The sequence below is a fragment of the Camelus dromedarius genome, chromosome 7 (assembly GCF_036321535.1).
Source record: "Camelus dromedarius isolate mCamDro1 chromosome 7, mCamDro1.pat, whole genome shotgun sequence".
NCBI classification, from domain to species: Eukaryota; Metazoa; Chordata; class Mammalia; order Artiodactyla; family Camelidae; genus Camelus; species Camelus dromedarius.
In genome coordinates, this window is record NC_087442.1 from 80379282 (window position 1) to 80387122 (window position 7841).

General features: G+C 40.4%; 1 non-coding gene across 1 annotated transcript; it reads right to left on the reverse strand.

The window, feature by feature from the left end:
• Positions 1 to 215: 215 nt before the first annotated feature.
• On the reverse strand, positions 216 to 359 carry LOC116154146 (U4 spliceosomal RNA). The gene has a single exon (XR_004138032.1). It is a non-coding gene; the product is annotated as a U4 spliceosomal RNA (small nuclear RNA).
• Positions 360 to 7841: the final 7482 nt, after the last annotated feature.

The following is a 7841-nucleotide window of genomic DNA, read 5'->3' on the forward strand; positions in this document are numbered from 1 at the left end:
CCAAGTTTTGCTACAGAATCAGGGTTAATTGTTAATTGCTACCTTAGGTAATAAATTTCCTTCTTGTTAAGCCAGTTTAAGTCATGTTTCTATACTTAAATTTGGAACCAAAACACACTACCTGATATAGTTCTTCAATTCCCACTCTTATTCCTAAAATAACTACATATAATCCTCAACTTCCTAATCCCTCTCTTAGTCTATGAATAACCTAATTAATTACTTAAGCTTTGGATGATTTTAAACTCAGCACCATAAAGGGGGAAGTGACAAGACCAGGAATTCTTTAAGTTTTCAATTAGCAATAATCGCGCCTCGGATAAACCTCATTGGCTATGATACTGCCACTGGGCAAAGCTCAGGAATTCTTGAAGTATTTGTTTTCTCTTTTCTAATTTTTTTTAAATTGAAGCATAGTCGATTTACAACGTTGTGTTAGTTTCTGGTGTACAGCATAGTGATTCTGTCATACATATATATGACCATATTATTTTTCTCTACAGGTTATTACAAGTTATTGAATACAGTTCCCTGTGCTGTACAGTAGGCACTTGTTATCTATTTTGTATACAGTAGTTTGAACCTGCTCATCCCAAACTCCTAATTTATCCCTTTCCTCTTCTTTCCCTTTTGGTAACCGTAAGTTTGTTTTCTATGTCTGTGAGTCTCTTTCTGTTTTGTAAATAAGTTCATTTGCCTCGTGTTTTTTAGTGATATCATGTGATATTTAAGTATTTGTTTTCTTTGTATCTGTTCCACACATGGCTCTTAATTATTGACAAAGCGCATCCTAGCGGGGCCACGAGTGAGCCTCTTTCCATCACTCCCTATTGTGGGCCACGCTGTCGGCTTCCATCTGGCTTTCAGCCACTGTTTTCCCTCCTAACTGCAGCCAGATTTTGTTTACAAGAATACCCATCCTCCCTACAGTCACAATACTCCGAGTTCTACGAGTGAGTCTGATTCTTCCATGGATGTGCCCACGGCTCCTTGTCAATCATCAGTTATGAATGATCCCGTGATTGAATTCTGACCAGGGGGACAGGCAGGGAAGTCTCTCAGGAGGCTTCTATGAAAACTTCCCCCATTCCTAAGAGAGGAAATGAGAAGTGATAGGAGAAGGCACCCTTATTCTCATGACATTTCCCGGTGGGGATGTGGACACTAGAATTGCTGCTGTATTTCATCAAGAGCTTGAGGATGAAGCCAACACTGAGGATTTCAGAGGAGAGAGATGAGAAGAAATCAGGCCCTCGATGGCACACTGAACTGCAGAACTGACCAATACTGAAGCACTCCTTGCCTTAGCTGAGGCTTAGTTAGGCAAGATAACACAATTTCTTATTTTTAAGCCAATTTGATTTAGGCTTTCCAGCATCTGCAACTTAAAACATCCACATGATACATCTCCAAAATGGGGAAGGTATCTTGCACTTAAGCATTTATTACTTTCCTTATCCCCCTAAGTTATGTTTGTATATTTTGTTTGCTGGTGGAGGATCAACTTTTTATTAAGCATCTGATATGAGGGTAATATGACTTGAAAAGGACATTTCAGGAATCAGCTGGATAGGATATGACACAGTAGCATACCCCAAATCTCAGTGACTTAGCACACATTAAAAAAAAGTTTCTTTTTCACCAGTACAAATTTTTTAAAAATGTTTATGTTTTATTTATTTTTTGTGGGGGAAGGTAATTAGATTTTTGTTTTGTTTTTTCTTTTAATAGAGGTACTGGAGTTTGAACCCTGCCTCCCCAGCACAAAATTTGATTCAGATGAGCCAAAACTCTCCTCCATCTGGTGATTCAAGAATCCAGCTTCATTCTGTATAGAAATTCTGCCCTTTCAATCTGGGGCTTCCAAGGTCACCATGGCAGAGAAGAGCGTACAGTAGCTATTAAATATCTCCATCCAGAAGTGACACACATCACTTACACTCACATTTCACTGGCAAGAACTAGACACACATCTTGCCAAATGGCAAGAGAGCTAGGAAATATAGTCTCCTCTCATGCCTGGGAAGGAGAGGAGAACCCGGTATGGATAAGCCCTTTCAGGCTCTATCACAATATTAAAAAAAAAAAACAACTATAGATATAGTTTTATTAAAAAGTGACTATGTTATGAAAAGGAACCTGAAAAAGTACTTGTTAAAGTAATTATTATGTAAAGTCCTTTGTAATCAGATCAGTAAAGCATCGCTATCTGTTCCAAGTGTAAGTCAAGGAAACAACTCTGTTGTACAGAAGGCATCTGAGTAAACTATTTGTTACTTCTCCGCTCTGAGAAATAAAAATGATTACCAAAGTGGCCTTGAATGACTTCCACTTTTTATAAACTAAATATGAGTATTCAGTGTTACTGTTGTTTCACACTAAAACAATGTTCTTTTAAAAAAGGGACTGTATCTTGTAACAAGTTATAACGGAAAAGAATCTGTGTTGAGTGTGTGTGTGTGTGTGTGTGTGTGTATATATAAAAACTGAACCACTTTGCTATACACCTGAAACTAACATTGTGCATCAACTAAACTTCAATAAAAAATAAAATAAAAAAAAATTAAAAGGGACTGTAAAAGAAAAAAAAAAGATGGAGTCTCCAAAAATGACAATATCATAAAAGACAAAGAAAGGCTAATGATAGTGTTCCAGATAAAAGGATATTAAAGCTATATGACAATTAATACAACATGTGACCCTAGTCTAGAGTCTGTATTTGAGGGAAAAAATGCTATAAAGAGCATTATTGGATCAATTAATAAAATTGGAATACAGACAATAGATAAGGTAAAAGTACCTACATTAAATTTACTGAAGCTGATAACTATACTATGGAAATATAAGCAAATATTCTTTTTTTAATTGAAGTACAGTCAATTACAAGTGTCTATCTCTGGTGTACAGCACAATGTCCCAGTCATGCATATACAAACATATACTCGTTTTCATATTTTTTTCCATTAAAGGTTATTACAAGATATCGAACATAGTTCCCTGTGCTATACAAAAGAACCTGCAAATATTCTTATGCTTAGGAAATACCCACTGAAGAATTTAGGGGTAAAGGATCATGAAGTGTGCAACTTACTAAAAAAAATTATGTACCATAATTATGCACAGTAGCCTCATTCTCTGCACTCCTCCCTTGGGCACTAGGATCTCTAAAGAGAGGCCAAGGTCACAGGGATGAAAAGCAAAAATTCTTCAAGTGTACAGTGAAATACTGAGAGGCACCACTCCCATCTCCAGCCCTTGGTTTCCATGCATTCTGGCTAGGAGAATGAAGACACCATAAATTGATCACTGGCTAAAAGCATACCTCAATTTATAAATCAGCAGCCCAGTCTCACAGACAGGCTGGCATCTCCCAGCTGGTGTTGGGACTAAGCCTTCAGCAAGCCATTCCACTGTTCTATCAGACTAACTAGTTGGTTTGTAATGGAGCACGTGGCTAGATCAGTGACGCTCACCGACAATGAGTGCACTGCTCCACTTCTTTTGCCATAAGATGCATCCCCGACTCTAAGGCCACGTTGTGTGTAAGGTATTCCAAGAGTATAAAACTGGTGGAGCTGGCAGAGGCACTGAGATCTTACCACCAAGTCCCTGACCAACTGAGTCCCTGTCCATGGCTCATCATCGTTACAGTCCTGCACCTCAGGCTACCTCCTCTTCCACAGGAAGTGGACAACCAGATACAACATCCAGAGTTCTGCCCACAGGGACTCACCACCGTCTTTCTGGGTCACTTTCTGATGGAGCACTAGTGTAGCAGTTACGTACTCCCGACTAGATCTACCAGTAAGTCGAGCCTATGATTCTTCCATTTCTCTTAGCTGGCCGTATGGAATTCCTCATGCGGCACCGACGCGGATTGAGAAAGAGGCGACAAACAGAAGGAGCAGCAGCGTGCGGTTCCCTTGTGCCTTCCAGACGGGCTTACGAGACTGGGCACGCCATTTCCATTTTATAAGAGATCTGCTGAGCATGTCCCAATTTTGATGTTTTGGTAGAACAGACTCCACTGAGTTCATGATGGGCACTTTGGGTCACAGGTATCTGTCAGGGCCTAATTATCCAAGAGTTTGCTTTTTTTTTTTTTTTTTTTTTTTTTCCCAATAGAGAATAGTTGAAGGCCTTTTAGGAGCTGAGTCCTTCCAACAAGGGATGCAGCTGACTGCTTAGAGAGGGACTTGGAGGAATGAACACCCTAACCCCCTTCTCCTCCCTCTCTCTGATCTACTTCTTGGTTTGCCATGGGCTGGACTCAAATGAAATCCAGAGAACAAGGGTTTCACATGGTGGTAGATCTTATACATCACCCTCCCAAGTCAAAGAGCAGGGAGGAGAAGGTGGAGAGGGTGGATCTAGAGAGGCTAATACAAGATGTCCTGCACATCGGGTGAGTATATTAAAGGGAGAAGCAAGGGAATTAAGAATAAAGTGAAGGGGGGAGAATATAGCTAAAATGGGAGAGCACATGCTTAGCATGCATGAGGTCCTGGGTTCAATTCCCAATGCTTCCATTAAAAAAAAAACTAATAAATAAATAAATAGACCTAATGACTCCCCTAAAAAAAAAAAAACAAGAACAACAACAAAAAAAGAATAAAGTGAAAGATGGTAACATTTAAGCTGGGCAGGGGGAGTGATGAGAAGAACCTGGGAAGCAGGGACAACAGCAAGAAAGATGCAGGTCAAATGGAGATTACAGAGTACTTAACAGAATATTTAAGTAGGGATACAAGAGCAAGTCGGAAAGACAGAAGGTGCCTGTCAGAGATGGGAACTGCTTGAAATAGACATTCTGCGGCTATATAATAATGCCATAATAATTGGTTATGCTAAGATTTAGAGCAGCTAAATTGTCCAGAGGAACTTCCTGTGATGACGGCCGTGCTCTGTGTCTGTGCCGTCCAGCGCTGCAGCTGCTCACCACATGTGGCTATTGAGCACGACACACGCGGCTAGTGTGACTGAGAAAACAAATTTTCAATTTGATTTCATTTTAATGAGTTAATTTTCATTTAAGTAGCTACAAGGGGCTAGTGGCTACTGAGTTGGACAGTACAGGTCTGGAGTGTGGTCACGTCAGCTGCTTTATGGGGAGGTGCAATCTTAGAGCAGCAAAGGGTGATGGAAAAAGAAAGGAGCAGAGTGAATACAATGTGTGAGTTACTGAGTAGGTCACAGCATCACAAGAAAACACGCCGGTTGCTTCGACAGGCAGGACATCTCTGGAGGTGCCGTGTGGCACTGTGGTGCGTGGCAACAGCTCATCATGGGGAGGAAGGAAGATGCGCCCATCTGTCAGCTTCTTCCCATCTCCAAGCACGCCCCACAGGGTGTTAATTACTCCACACCTCTGGGTTGTGCTGGGAAAGCGGTGCTTCATCTAATATTGTGTTGTGGGAGGGGCCAATCTCTGTCACTTTGGACTTGGGTGCTGAAGCTGCTGCTTTATGAGGGGGCAAAGGGGGATCAGGCCAATGCCAGGCCCTCACCCTGGGGGAGTCTGAGTCAGGCTGGGGTGTTAGGAGATGAGGGGAGCTCCACTGAGCAAGAGGTCAGGAGGTAGGGTCAGGGGGAGCCAAGTGAGTCTGGAGTGGTGCATGAACTCAGTCTGGTATGTTGTGAGTGACCTTGGGCATGTCAACTAAGCACTTCAAGCCTTTGGTCCCTCTTCTGCACAATGGCTAACAGGGCTTACCTCGTATGCTGGCTCATATTATTCATACACATGACCCAGTATTATTTCAACAGCTTTGTAACAGTAAGGGAAGCAGCTATCACGCTTGCCGTTTCACAGATGTGGAAACTGAGGCTAAGAGAGAGTAAATGAAATTACTTATAAAAAGGGTAGAGCCAGAGTTCCACTGACGCAACCTCTTACTCTTTCTACCCTATCACACTTCCCCTTGAGATTTCATAAGAGGACTGAATTTCAAAACTCCAAGACAGAGAAAGAGTCAAGCATGAAAGTGAGTTAGAAGTTATACATGGGTGCAAAAAAACCAGACATATGGATCAGTGGAACAGACTAGAGAGCCCAGAAGTAACCCATAGATTTATGGTCAATTAATCTTCAACAAAGGAGGCAAGAATATACAATGGAGAAAACTCAGTCTCTTTAGCAAGTGGTATTGAGAAAACTGGACAGCCACATGTAAATCAGTGAAGTTAGAACACTCCCTCACACCATGCACGAAAATAAACTCAAAATGGCTTAAAGACTTAAATATAAGACAAGGCACTACAAACCTCCTAGAAGAAAACATAGGCAAAACATTTCCTGACATAAATCTTAGCAATGCTCTCCTAGGGCAGTCTACCCAGGCTGTGGAAATACAAGCAAAAATAAACAAATGGGATCTAATTAAACGTATAAGCTTTTGCACAGCAAAGGAAACCATAAGCAAAACAAAAAGACAACCTACAGAATGAGAGAAAATATTTGCAAATGATGCGACTGACAAAGGTTTAATCCCCAGACTATATAAACACCTCATACAACTTAATAACAAAAAAACAAAGAACCCAATCCAGAAGACCTAAACAAGCAATTCTCCAATGAAGACATACAAATGGCCAATAGGCATATGAAAAAATGCTCAATATTGCTAATTATCAGAGAAGCACAAATCAAAACTACAGTGAGGTATCACCTCACACCAGTCAGAATGTCAATCATTCAAAAGTCCACAAATGATAAATGCTAGAGAGGGTGTGGAGAAAAGGAAACTCTCCTACACTGCTGGTGGGAATGCAGTTTGGTGCAGCCATTATGGAAAACAGTATGGAGATTCCTCAAAAAACTAAAAATTGACTTACCACATGATCCAGCAGTCCCACTCCTGGACATACATCTGGAGGGAACTTGAATTCGAAGAGATGCACACACCCCAATGTTCACAGCAGCATTATATACAATAGCCAAGACATGGAAACAACCTTGATGTCCATGGACAGATGACTGGATGAAGAAGCTGTCATATATTTGTGCAGTGGAATGCTATTCAGCCATAAAAAAGCATAGAATAATGCCATTTGCAGCAATATGGATAGATCTGGAGATCGTCATTCTGGGTGAAGTAAGCTGGAAAGAGAAAGAAAAATAGTATATGGTATCACTCATATGTGGAATCTGAAAAAAAGGAAAAAGAAGACACTGATGAACTTATCTACAAAACAGAAATAGACTCACAGACATAGTAAAGAAACTTACAGTTGCTGGTGGGAAAGGGGGTGGGGAAGGGATAAATTGGGAGTTTGAGATTTGCAAATACTAACTACTATATGTACAGCAGATAAACAGTAAGTTTCTTCTGTATAGCACGGGGACTTATATTCAATATCTTGTAGTAACCTACAATGAAAAAGAATATGAAAAGGAATATGTGTATGTATATGTATGACTGAAACACTATGCTGTACACCAGAAATTGACACAACACTGTAAACTGATTATACTTTAATTTAAAAAATGAAGTTAAGGGAAGGCTGAAGAAAATAAGACTTTAAAAAATTTAAAAAAAAAGTTATACATGGGTGCAGATATCACAAAGAGTAAAATGCATGCCCAACAGTCTTGATTTTACAAAGTAAAATGTACTTGGAAAGCAGTTTACATGCATAGTTTTAGAAGCACTCCAAAAAAAAATGTTTGTTTTGAATGAATTTATTTCTCTTGAATCACAGTGATCTGTTGAAGCACAAAATATAAGGCCCATCCTTCCCAACAATTTTCAGGGGACGTGAGAGCAGCAGGAGAGCTGCTGTAAGTGAGACCACCTGTGCTCTGGCTGGTCGCCTACCTTCGGGTTTCCTCCCGCCAAGGA